At 39.1% G+C, this 14357-nt stretch overlaps 1 long non-coding RNA gene across 1 annotated transcript; it reads left to right on the top strand.

Moving 5' to 3' along the window:
- The first annotated feature begins 310 nt into the window (after nucleotides 1-310).
- On the top strand, nucleotides 311-9651 carry LOC141953671 (uncharacterized). Its single transcript, XR_012631960.1, has 3 exons — nucleotides 311-472; nucleotides 6055-6323; nucleotides 9283-9651. It is a non-coding gene; the product is annotated as an uncharacterized LOC141953671 (long non-coding RNA).
- The last annotated feature ends 4706 nt before the right edge of the window (nucleotides 9652-14357 follow it).

Here is a 14357-nt window from a genome sequence, read left to right as displayed (position 1 = left end):
CTTCTGCTAACCAGACAATCAGGCAAAATTTAAAATAAAAAATCCCATGCTTTAGAAAGATCTCTTTGCTGGAGGGTGGAGGCAAAATGCTGAATTACTGATGCTCAGTTTCCAAAATCTGAATTCCATAGGCTGACTTCTGCTCTGGCTGGCACTACAATGGGCTGAGGAACAAGCAGAGGGCAGCGATCCCATGCTCCTGGCAATCTGGTGCCAAGCACAGGATTCCTTTCAGCAGGTGGGGATAAGGGACATGCTGTGGGCAAGAGCAGCATTTGTCCCCAGCTAACTTTGGCTGTTTGCTAAGTAGTCTTAGGATAGACGCAGGTCCAGCAGGAGGGCTTGGCATGTATCCCTACCCTCACCCTGCTGACTGCACTCTCTCCTCGGCGATGGGGGATGAAGGATTATTGCAGTACCCAGACTTCATTACTAAAGATCTTTTGGACACTGTGAAAAGACACTTGTACAGGTCAGTGAGAGTCCTTATACCCTTTTCTTTTTGGCGGTGTCACTCATTTCTTCACCTCTATGAGAGGTGAGGGATACCAAAACACCGGCCTCCTTGCTCTGTTTGAATTCATAGTCCCTGTGCACTCCTAGACAAAAATTAGATTGGGTTCACTAGAGAAAGCAAATGAAGTTTTTGTTTCCAGAAAGAGGAAAAGTACATGATACTGCTGGAAGAATTATCTTTCTTTTCATGAATGAAGTGATACTTCAGGAAATTTTGCAGGGGTTAGAATATGTCTAATTGACTTCAAATGTCACTTACTGATTTTACGATTAATTTTCCTTTTTTTTTCCCTTTTTATATTGAATGGGGAAAAAAATTATAAAATTCTAACAATAACTTTTCCTCCAACTTTCAGCCCAGAAAAAACTTTAAAATAATTTCTCTTGGTTACCCCTATCAGCTGACTGACTGAGAGTATACCCTGCTCTGCTCAGCATACAAAGAGACCATTGTCAATATTCAGAAAACACCTCAACACTTCATACAGAAATCACATGAGAGGACCTTCATGGTGAACAGACGGGTCAGTTGGCAAGAGGAGGACTGATAGCGATGAGAAGCCTACTTGGTGTGTGTTTATAATTACCACACAGTCTGCTCAGGATATTTATACTTCTTTTTTCTTGTGGCTCTGCTGTCAGCAAAGTCAAACATCTTTACAGCTTCCATAGTCAATCTGAAGATGCATTTTCCTCGAAATCCATTTCATCATTATGAGGGAGGAATAATCCTATCACCAAGGAAGCAGTAATTGTTTGCTTCTTTCAATTAAATATTAGTTCTAGCTTTGACTTGTTCCCCAAATTACTTTGGTCTAGTTCAGAATAGAAGTGTCGAATTCTTTTCAGAGAGCAGGATAGTAACTTTTTTTGTCTATGCTAGTGAAATCTCCGGATGTAATTTTGATGAAGACAAGACAGGAAAAAAAGAAATATGATGAGAATTTCTAGTGTTCCATTCTGCTTCTCAGCTGAAAAATCCCATCCAAAATGGTAATGCACTTTACCATGGGTTGTGGTCAGGAAGGGAACATTGTTTTCAGAGAACAATTGCAAAGCAATGTTTCTTAAACTGACACTGTACTGTGCTCTGAGGCATAAAGTTACATTACATTCTTTTCAGTCCCACTATGCCCAAACTAAGACTTAAGGGAAATTTAACAATATTCTGTGTGGGCCTTCTGCACTCACTGTGATTATAGCTGCAACTGTGTGACTGAAGGGAGCAGCAGCAGCAGCAGTTTTCTCCCACTGCTAATGCATCTCAGTCCTAACTTGAAAAGACCACTAATAGGACGAGAAAGACATGTCACTCTTCTGTTCATCCATCACTCGCTGCTGCCCAGATTGCTTACATGTGTGACAAAAACGGTAGTTTGGGTGCTGAGGACACTTCTGTGCTGGGAACTGGCCTATTTCTCCTTGCAGAAGACCAAGCAAATACCTGGCAGTAATCTGCTGCTACTGATGGGAGAGTTGACCCAGTTTGTTACAGGCGTAAGGTTATGCCTCCCACTACAAAGCACTTGGACATTTTAGGAATTTAGAAGGGTTTCTTTTTACTGTTTAAGTGTGGAAGGAAACTGCTCAAACCTCTGCCTATTTTTGTTCCAGTTACTGAAAATGGAGCCTAATCTTGGCCTTACAATGAAAAAACAAAAGCTGGTTCCTGTTCAACACCTTTCCTCTGATAAAAAACTTGAAATAATGTAAATTAAAATAAATAAATCAGAATAAAGAACTTCCATGCGTATTTCACATGCAGCCAACCTGCTACGCCCTCTAAATACATACAGACAGTGTGATGTTCTTTTGATTCATCACTTGTTTAGCTAATACAGATGTTTTGCTTGCCAAAGTAAAAGGCGGAAAAGACAAAGTAAAACAAAATGTAAAAAAACCCCAACCAACTCTATGCCTAATGGCTTGTATTTGCAGATCAAATAAAACAGAATTGTTTGCGACTGTTTTCTGAAAAGCTTATGAGTTTGGATATGAGCAGAAAATCACCAAGAAATGGAAAAATTAAGAACTATTTCATTTATAAAAACACAAGACTTCAATAAATGGATTAAAATAAGATGATCTGCGTCTTGAACTGGAGATCAGGGGTATGGCTCTGTGTTTGATTCTTCACTAGTTGTGCCATTGGAGCTTTGTCTTTGCACTTGTAACCCAGGCAGAGAAATGGCATGCAAGAGAGAAAAGTGCTGGAAAGGCTCATTAATGCCTAAGTAAATAGCAGTTCTTGCCTTGTATGGTCACTGGCAATGCTTTTTTAACAAAGATTCAGTGAATACCCAAGCAGTCTCAACACTGACGGACCCTATATTGCTTTACAAACTTTATACAGACATACAAGGTAAGATTAAAATGCATCTGCAAAATAGTTCAGACTGATCTGCAGCTATAATTACCGTATTAATTAACATTTTGTAATTGAAAGGGTTTTTTACATGCATCCCAAGCTAACTGCTAGCTGTAAAAAGCCAATACTTCTGTTCGTACAAAATACAGTGGATGCAGAGCAAACATTACGTTTATGAGTTTGGCTGAGTCTACATATTCTTTCTGCAATTTTACCAGGTTACATTCCCAATGTGAATTGTAAGATCATAGATGACAATGGTAATTTCACATTAAGAAACAAAAATACATACCCAAAGAAAAACAGTTTGTACTTTCCAAAATGAATGAAAAAGTTTCTGCACACACTCACAGTAGTTAGTGCAGAATTGCTCATGGTAGATTGTCAGACAGCAGGCAATCAGCGTATTTTGAAAACAATATTATACACTCAGTTGTATAGATATAATGTTTGTGATTTAAAATTATATAGCTTGCTAGGGCAAATGTTTCAGGTTTTGTCAATGAAATATTTGTTCCGCTGACAAAATAATAAAGCATTCTGTTGAAAAGGGTATCTTGTTATGGCAACCTCAGAAATATCAAAACATTTATGATAGACATCCATTGCATTAATTTGCACAGTTGAAAGTCAAATCGTCCGTCACCTGATTGATTAGCTCTGTGACAGCCCTGAAGCTCCATTCACAGTATTTGAAAATATAAGCAAGTGTAATGCAGTTAAAGAGTTTGAATTTTGGCAGTGTGTCATCATATGCATATAATGTCAAGAGATTATACTTATTCTTCAGTCATCAATTTGACTCATCTAAAAACACAATATGGCAAAGCAGAAAAAAGTCAAAAGGAAATTCATTCCATCAAAATAATCCTTTCATATTTTGTTTTCATCAAATAGAACTTGCACAGCCTTATTCATCAGCTTTCTCTGATTCTTTAGGAAATAATAAGCATTTCTGCAGGGTTAAAACTGGATAAAAAATGTATAGAGATTGTTTGAATGAGGACTATTGCATATAGATGAATCGACTGTAGGCACTTGCTTCAGGAGTCTGGTATCAGAATACTAAACCATTTCCTGTCTTCAAATCCTACATCTTGAATGATGTGGAATTCATTATTTTCACTTGTAACTCAATTGCAACAGTGAAAACATTCTCTTACGTGGAAAAATGAACTTGAAAAGATTGCAGAAATTTTCAAAATATTGATACTGCTCTTCTATTTAAATTTAATTTTGGTTGCGCATGCTGAGAGTTTTATGATTTGATTCTAAATTATTGAGATACATTAAATGATAATAAGGACCGTTTCATAAGCTTTCATAAGCTGGAGCTTATGAAAACAAACTGTGTATTTAGAAACAAAAAGAAAATAGCAAAAATATCCCCCAAGATAACATATGGTAATTTATTTTTCATGTTATTGTCTTTATTGTCCCTTCCAAAACAGATAATCACTCTGATACCCACATAAAACAATATATAAATTAAAAGGAAAATTTTATGCTGTGCACTGCCAGTGGAATATCTGATTTCGATCATTGAAAAGTGTCAGTTAAATACATATAATACGCCACTAGATCAAATTTTTTAACCCTGTGTGGGTAGATAACGTCACTACACAATTCTGTACTTTGTTGTGAGCTTGTTTTCATTCAATTTGACATTCATTCACTGATAATGATCTTTCTATTCCCACCTGGTGGGAAAAGTGCATAGTAGTTCATTACTGGCAGACTGTTTAGTTAATCTGTAAAGGATTCCATTTTAAAGCTGATTGTTTCTTACTCTTCTTTCAAATATACCACAGGCATTTGTCAAATTTGTCTCTTTGGCATAAAAGTAAAATGTTTCTTTAAAACATTTAAAAAGCCAGTTTCAGTTTGTGTTTTTTTTAATAGAGAAAGTGCAATAATAGGGTAGACAGAACGATTGAGAAGGGGCGGCACAGAGGGAGGAGGGGAGGGGATGTATGTATGTGTGTGTCAGAAGTGCAGTTATCATGGATCACAGAATAGCTGAGGCTGGAAGCAAGCTCTGGAGGTCATCTAGTCCTACCCTCCTGCTAATGTCCTACACCTTTCACCATGTGCACAAATACAATTTGGTAACTTCTATATGCTCATAACTCATGTCAGAGTCTAATCAGCCCTTTCAGAGGGCTAATGACAGAGCTCTTATAGAAAGTACTTCAGCACAAAGTTTGAATCCATAACATTTTAATGGATTCTATTTGATGTTTGCAAAATACAGAGAACCAATCTGATTCTATGTTATTTGAACACTTCCCTTCAAATGAGTGCCAAATACAGCCTCTGCTTTGGAAAAACTGTTCTAAAAAGTGTACTAAATATGTGCAGCTCATCTGAGACTATCATGTAATTAAAAAGGATGTTCTGAGACTGATGCATGGCTGCTGTTGGCAGTTTTCTGGAAATCTTGAGGTGGATTCAAATTTACATTTAAGAGCTCCATGAATAAATTTAAGTATCTGACTAAAATTCCCCTACTTAGGAGTCGAATTCAGTATTCATCCTACCTAAGCTTTAGGCATCTAGAATTTGTCTGTCAAAAGCTAAGTCAGTTTACTTTTGGAGAGTCAACAGAAGGTACATGGGCCTTTCCAAAGTATGATTTATCTGACCTATCTTACAATGACATAAATCACATTCTGGGGTATTCAGATTTGTCCACAGACTATAAGAGACTAGGAAGACTAGATTAGATGCTAGACTAGATCCTAGATGCTTATGATAGGTTAGGTGAAATCTGCTCTAGGTTTTAACTGTTCTGGTTGTTTAACACTCTAAGAAGCCTCCTGCCCCAGGCAAGGTCATAAAATAACATAACACCTCTCTGGCAGACCGAACTTCAGCTCTCCCCAGTCAAAATGCTGAAGAGACTCTCCTGGACACCTGCCAGATGACAGACCATGAATACCAAGGTCCCTATATACTATGGTATAAGATGTTTTCTTAGACAAACTGTTTTCTCTTGATATTTCTCCATAAAAAAATTAATAGCAGAAGAACAGTGTTCCCACAGATAAAAGAATACTATTTTGGCTGGTTTTTTCTTTGTTGAAGCAAAGTAATCTGCAAAAATTAATAATCAATTAACCAGTTGACACAACTTTAAAGTCTTGTTTATATGATTTTGTTTATTTTAGTGCTGAACCTTGAGGAGAGATCAAAGCCATGAACACCGGTAATCTCATGGGAAGCCTGTCTGAAGCAAACCCCTTTTCAGTGCTCTCATTAAGTTACATAAATATACTTGCTAACAATGCAGTAAATTCTGTTGACCATGTATAGAAAGGAACAGAATTCAGCTTATTACCTAATACATAATTACCACGTCAAGAGGAATAAAAAACAAAGGAAAATTACTTCTGTCACTTGTGTGTGCAAATAAAATCCTTACAAAAAAATGGATTTGGTAAGTAAAAATCTGTCATGTTCATATAATTTTTTTCTCAGAACAGAAATGCTCTTTAAAGTAAAAAACTTCTATGCATCACAACACACTTTTTCTGAAAGGCTTTCCTTTACAGTCTTGTATATCTCATAAAGCCTTCAGTGATCTTAATAAAAATTTATACAGCATTGGATTTTTTAGTTAATTCTGAAGTGATGCAACCAGCACGCTAGTACTTGTCTTTTTAAAGACCAAGTCATGCTGTTGAGCTGTGAAGTACAAGAAAGAAAGGAAATGCCTGCCTCCCAGGAAAGAGCTGCGCCACTTCCCACGTCTACATGCAAATAGGAGAAAACAAAAATGTACTTCATACTTGGAGCAAAAACCAGCTCTTGTTACACATTCAACATCCACAAAGCTCTCAGTTGGGATTTCTCAAGAAATCTTTTATTTGGTCAAGAAAGAAGAGTTCTAAGAGAAAGAATCAGAGTTACAAATGGCCAGAGCTCCAAGTTTACTAGCACTGCTTCTCTTTCTCTGGATACAGATCTTAGCACAGTCTAGAACATAGCAACAGAGGACTGAAAAAGACTACTTAGGTCACTGAATGACGTCCCAGGCAATCCAAGAACCACTGCAACAGACTTAGTCTTAAAAGAGTCATAAAACTACTCCATAAACAATCCCATACCTCAGAGTGCACACTGTTCCTGATTGCCTGTAGACCTTGAGACACAGAGAAAAAGGACAAAAGCTGTACCTCTGGTGTACCATAAGAAGAAAACAGGAGTGATCATTTCCCAACATCCTTACAGTAGTAAGAATTGGAATTAAATTGACCAAAAGATCCTAAAATGTTCCAAGAGCTTCTAACACCGGAAGCAACAGCAGTGCATCTCACCAAGAACAAAGCCCACCACCCCCTACCCAACTCCCATAGCTAAGGAACAGAAGTCCTGTAATGGGAGGCTAAAACATTGCAGACACACAGAATCTCCTCTCCAACATGCATTTGGGTACCAGCCCTGTTAATATGGATACAAAAGAATAGTTATCTCAAGCTTTAATTCTAACTTCAGAGTCATTCTCATTTTGTTTTGTGATCCCCATTCATAAACTTATCAACCTCCATCTTAAAACACTTGAGATTCTTATAACAATGTACCATTGTTGTCTATCTTTTCCCAGGGAAACCTAGCCATGGGGAATACAACAGGAATCTAATGCATTTTTTCTGTTAAAATAACATGAAGTTGTGTGTTAACCCTTAAATTATTCTGCTAAATATTATATGTCTAAAACAATATAAATCAGTGCTGCTTCCTGTAGACCAGGCTGTACCTTCCAGCAATGGAAGCAGGACTGATGTATCTGTAATCATTGTAGGACAGCTGCTCCAGATAGTCAATTCATACATAAAAGGCTGATACAATTAACCTTGCAAATCCTAGATTAAATGCAAAACATATATGCATAATTCTTTTCAAAGCATACTACGTCTGGTACTCACCTATGCCACTGTGAACCATGAGATGCTAATAATGTTAGAGAGGGAAGATTTCCAGAAATTGTTAAGGGATTTAAGAAGTATTCTTTCCTCTCCCATTTTTCAATTATTTTGGGGAATTATATTGCTCTGGATACTCAATCATCAGTACTTAATTTTATCAACAGTGAGAAATATATATATAATTTGAATATCACACATAAAATACTGATAGTATATTTACAACGTAAATAAATACAAAATATTTACTTTTTAATAATGACAAATGCACATAACGATAGAAGTGGAAATTTTATGTACTAAAATTACTTCAGTATATTGTTAATGCTGCTGCTGCTACCTCTGAAAATAGGAGGAATTAAACAATTGAAAATGAAAACACCAGTATTATTGACTTGGAAGTGAAAAGAAGATGATGAGACTTAGAATTAACAGGTAAACAAAGATGGAATTTTATAACAGAAACATAGAAGGGTCTGTTCCAGGGAAAACACTTGAAAAAGGACCCTGATATCCATACAGATATTTGTTACAAGGCTGCTAACTCTGACCAGTGTTAAGAACAATGTAAACTGGGCCTGCAGCATAGAAAGACTGTTGATGTCTCATACTAGAAGTATGACATTAATGCAATTAATTTCAAATACATCTTCACTTTAGAAAATATTCTGAAGAACTTTAAAGTCTATCTATAAAACTATTTTACAAGTTATTCTAAAAGTATTTAATTGATTATGTTGAGTAAAAGTATTTCCCATCGAAGTTTCATTTAAGTTTTTTCCAAACATTATAAATTTTCCCTTATCAAGACACTACTCCATCCCTTTGGGAGCTAATATCAACACAAGATACCAGTACTAGAAGCAAAAAACCCATGATATTCCTTATGCAAATGAAATTGTCACTGTAAGAATTTAATTTCTGAAAAGGCTACAAAACCAGTGCTCATCTGTGCTACACTTCATATTTTGAGAATGCATATATATATACATCAAGTATGTGAACAGTAGCTAACTTAGATGCCTCCAGTGATCTCAGTGTGACAGCACAAGGGCCATGCAGACTAACTATCCTGCTGAGACATTACTGGGTATAGGTCTGGTGGATAAGAGGAACTAAAGGCCACATAAGGCTTCAAATCTACAGTGGCTTTAATAACCTTTTACAGGCCATTGCCAAGTTGCAATGGCCAATGAAGCATGTGCTTCAGCTTACTCTCTCTCTGCTCTCAACCCTCTTCTATCCTAACCCCCACATATTCTTCAAGGTAAACCTTTAATCCCACATCAGGGTAATGATCTATCACCTGTGTGTGCTGCCTGTTAAATGCTTGGCCAGCACAAGGGGCATGTAGAAATTTCTAATTTTCCTCACATTATGGTATGTAAATTCCAGCTACTGCAAGGGGTACTGTTTCCCATTTTAAAGGACATAAACCTTATTGAAACCTTATTATGTTTCCTTCCCTTTTAGTTGCTAGCAAGTCTAATGCTTTTTTGTGATTCCAAAAATGGAGACTATACCAACTGAGGAATCCATTTCCTTATTTTTCCATCTAAGTACAAACCCTGTCTTCACAGCTGTAACCAAGGAAGGAAGCAGTCTTTGCCAGGAATGATGATACTATTGTTTCTGAAAGAGGTGCATATGGACAAATCAGAATAAAATTATTTAAGAGGCATAGGAATCACAAAGGCAATTTCAGTCCTACTATTCCATTTTTTCTCTTTATTTCTGGCTGTGCTTTATAATGTTCTCCAAACAATTAGGAAAACAAGGTTGCTGATGTCTACTGAAGAAGAAGAACTTAGAAGTACCACAGTCAAAAGGATTAAAATCTTTGAAGATGAGCCATTTCTTCTTGATATCAGAAATAAAGAGTTTCATAAATTGTTCCCACTGTTCTTTTGTCTGTGCCCATATTATTGACCATTTTAGTAGGCCTCATGACAGAAGTGATTCTTCCAGATGATTTGATAGCTGGAGTGATGCAGTAGAAAGCATCGTGTCAACTCTGGGAGAAAAACTCTATCCTATTATCACTACCAGAGCAATGAGGACAGGAAAACCATAAGCAGAGGCAAGGACAGATAAACCAACAGTGACAAAGTCATACAAATCATGGAATGAAAAACCAATGATCTTTAATGCTGTGAAGGTATTTAAGGAAGAGAGAATTAAATATAATTAAAGCAAGGGGCAAGAAAGGTTATATTAGTAGCTATGCTTTTTTTGAACTGCTTGAGATGCCTGCTGGACATTGGGAAAGCAACAAATATGTCAGGAAAAGCCATGGGGTTGGATAGACAGGGTAGGGCTATATAAAAGCTGAAAATGGACCACCTACATAAAATGAAATATGGATGGATAGAAGTTTACTTGGGATGACAAAAGCTCCTTAGATGTTGCCAGAAAGTGATTAGTACCTGTCTCATCCCTTACCTGATTTTCTTTTCTTTACTCAGCCACTCCTTAGTGTGCTAAATCAGCACTTTAGCACCAAAGCTTCTGAATAACCACTAAGAACTGCTGCTTTCCCACATAGTAACTTCATGTTGTAAGATGTGGCAAACATCCAGATTTGAAAAAAAAAAAACCACTTTTACTAAACTTTTTGAAAAGCTGATGAAACCTCTCTACTGTATCCTACGACAGCACAGTAAACGAGCTTGATGAAAATATGACTCTAAGGAGACGGAGAAAACGGTATGAATTGCACTATGACAAATGCATGTGCATGCATGCACACACATACACACACACACACCACTCCCTTCACTTAGGGCAGCTCTCCAGCTAATGAAGACTTTAACTTCTCTGCATGCAAGGCACACATCCATTTATGGAAAGATTAGAAGTCAGGATGGTGAGTCTGTGTGAGGTCAGCAGGAACTTAATAGAAAAGGTTGATTTTGAAGCACAGTTGTCCCACCCTCTCAACCCCTGTGAATGGTTTGTTTACCATTGCCAGGGAAATTTCTTCAGCATATAACTTGAAAAACCGCTTTCAACCTAGCAATTTCAAACCAACTCTGAAAGTCAGCTCTGTGCTGCATATCTCATGCGCTGTCACCAAGCATAAATGTCAGAATTGAGATAATTCTGTTGATAAAAGAACTAGAAAAATGTTTGGATTCCTCTACTCCAGCATTATTTCTGCAGAGTTTATATAGAAATTCATAAAATGTATTTTTGCCAATAGATTTCAAACATGATTTTGAGTATAAGCATGTTTCAAATTTGCTGAGTAAAAAAGCTGTGTATGGTCATCTTTCTAAACAGAATGACAAAAAATAGACGTGGATTTTACAATCACTTCTCTGGGCACACATGCTGGCTCATGAAAAACACCATTTCCTTCAACAGTCATAGACCCCAATGTTTTCTGATGCATGAACTGGACAAAAAGATCTAGCCAGGTATAATTTTTTGGAACAATATCAGTGGGAGGCAAACCCCATATATCTTAAACTGGTTCTGTCTTCAATTTTCATTGGCTGATAGAAGCATGGCAAGCTTGGCCAGTTAGCCCCAAGAGTTAATAAACAAGAAGGAAGGCAAGATGCTAGCTCTGCTCAAGCAAGCTTTTTAGGTCCTTCCCTAAGAAATCAACTAGACCTTCCCAAATACTAATCTTTTGAGCTTTAGAATTTGAAGAAACATATGAAAAGATGGGGTTTGAACTCCTACATTTAGGAATTTTTTAGTCCTTTGATACTGTAAATTCAAATTCAGAAAAACACATGAATTTAGACTTTTCTTTTGAAAGTGCCTGATGAACTACTTAATCACAGTGGAGACAAAAGTGTCAGAGAAGACTCCATAAGCTCCATTGGAAGTTTTTTGAATTACTGAAAATAAGATGTTGCTGAATCACCTGCACAATCTCAAGGCAAACTCTCAAAAAAAAAGACCCAGGGATTTGTTCCTCCACACTCAATATGGGAAATTGCATACAATTTCTGACACCCTTACAGCCAGCTATATGAGACCACTGGAGATACTGTGATGTGCTTTAAAGTACACAAGATATATGACACTAATGTATTTTGATAGATAATACATCTCATATAGATATATGATCATAGTACATAGCTTGACATTTCCTTATCATCCATCATGCCCTCCTGGACCTGCTTCTTGTGAACAGGGAAGAGCTTGTGGGGGAAGTAAAGGTTGGAGGCCATCTAGGGTGCAGTGATCATGAGATGATTGAGTTTTCGATCCTTGGAGAAACAAAGAGAGGGGTTAGTAAAACTGCCACCTTAGACTTCCGGAGGGCTAACTTTGACCTGTTCAAAAGACTGATTAACAAAATCCCTTGGGAGGCTGCCTTGAAGGATATGGGAGTCCAAGAAGGCTGGACATACTTCAAGAGAGAAGTCTTAAAGGCACAGGAGCAGGCTGTTCCCGTGTGCTGAAAAACAAACAGGCGGGGAAGGAGACCGGCCTGGCTAAACAGGGACCTTTGGCTGGATCTCAAGAACAAAAGGAGAATCTATTGCCTTTGGAAGAGGGGCCAAATCTCTCATGAAGACTATAAAGATATAGTGACGTTATGCAGTGAGAGCATTAGGAGAGCCAAAGCACAGCTAGAGCTCAACTTGGCTACAGCTGTTAAGGATAACAAAAAATGTTTCTGTAAATTCGTTACCAGCAAAAGGAGGATTAGGGAAAATCTCCCTCCTTTACTGGATGCAGAGGGAAACATGGTAACTAAGGATGAGGAAAAGGCTGAGGTGCTCAACGCCTGCTTTGCCTCAGTCTTTAGCAGTAGAACTGGCAGATTCCCTGGACACCCAGCCTCATGAGATGAGAGATGGGGAGGGGAAGCAGATTGAGGTCAGCACAGTTGAAGATGAGGTGGTCAGAGACCTGCTACACCACTTGGAAGCACACAAGTCTGTGGGACTGGATGGGTTACACCCAAGGGTGCTGAAAGAGTTGGCAGATGTGCTTGCCAAGCCGCTTTCCATGATTTACCTGAAATCATGGCTAACTGGGGAGGTCCCATTGGACTGGAGGGTGGGAAATGTGACACCCATCTACAAGAAAGGCAGAAAGGACGATCCAGGAAACTATAGACCTGTCAGTCTGACCTCGTTGCCAGGGAAGGTCATGGAGCAGGTCATCTCAGGTGCCATTAAAAGTCATATAATGGACAACCAGGGGATCAGGCCTAGTCAGCATGGGTTTATGAAAGGCAGGTCCTGCCTGACAAACCTGATCTTCTTCTACGACAGGGTGACCCGCTTATTGGATGAGGGAAAGGCTGTGGATGTTTTCTACCTTGACTTCAGTAAGGCCTTTGACACCATTTCCCACAGCATTCTCCTGGCGAAACTGGCTGCTCGTGGCTTAGATGGGCACACGCTTTGCTGGGTAAAAAACTGTCTGGATGGCCGGGCCCAGAGAGTTGTGGTGAACGGAGTTAAACGGTGGCATCCCCCAGGGCTCGTTTTTTGGGCCACTCCTGTTTAACATCTTTATTGATGATCTAGACAAGGGGATCGAGTGCACCCTCAGTAAGTTTGCAGACGACACCAAGTTGGGTGGGAGTGTTGATCTGCTCAAGGGTAGGGAGGCTCTGCAGAGAGACCTGGACAGGCTGGAGCGATGGGCTAAGGCCAACTGTAGGAGTTTCAATAAGGCCAAATGCCCGGTGCTGCACTTTGGCCACAACAACCCCCAGCAGCGCTAGAGGCTTGGGGAGGAGTGGCTGGAGAGCTGCCAGTCAGAGAGGGACCTGGGGGTGTTGATTGACAGCCGGCTGAACATGAGCCAGCAGTGTGCCCAGGTGGCCAAGAAGGCCAATGGCATCCTGGCTTGCATCAGAAATAGCGTGGCCAGCAGGGACAGGGAAGTGATCTTACCCCTGTACTCAGCACTGGAGAGGCCGCACCTTGATTACTGTGTTCAGTTTTGGGCCCCTCACTACAAAAAGGACATTGAATTACTCAAGCGTGTCCAGAGAAGGGCAACGAAGCTGGTGAAGGGTCTGGAGCACATGTCGTACGAGGAGCGGCTGAGGGAACTGGGGGTGTTTAGTCTGGAGAAGAGGAGGCTGAGGGGAGACCTCATCGCCCTCTACAACTACCTGAAAGGAGGTTGCAGAGAGCTGGGGATGAGTCTCTTTAAGCAAGTAACAAGCGATAGGACAAGAGGGAATGGCCTCAAGTTGCGCCAGGGAAGGTTTAGACTAGATATTAGGAAGCATTTCTTTCCAGAACGGGTTGTTAGGTGTTGGAATGGGCTGCCCAGGGAGGTGGTGGAGTCCCCATCCCTGGAGGTGTTTAAGAGTAGAGTCGACATAGCGCTGAGGGATATGGTGTAGTTGGGAACTGTCAGTGTTAGGTTAATGGTTGGACTGGATGATCTTCAAGGTCTTTTCCAACCTAGATGATTCTGTGATTCTGTAACCTACTTTCTGTTCTCTCCCTTCTCTGAGTCTGAAGGAAGACAAATTAGCTATAATCTCACCTGGATTATTTTAGAGTGGTGGTTTTTGGCACATAAAAGCACTTAGATTAATAAAGCAAGGTGATCTA

Source organism: Strix uralensis, chromosome 1 (assembly GCF_047716275.1).
Source record: "Strix uralensis isolate ZFMK-TIS-50842 chromosome 1, bStrUra1, whole genome shotgun sequence".
Taxonomy (NCBI): domain Eukaryota; kingdom Metazoa; phylum Chordata; class Aves; order Strigiformes; family Strigidae; genus Strix; species Strix uralensis.
Note: the sequence above shows the minus strand (reverse complement) of the source record. Positions and strands in the feature narration are given on the sequence as shown.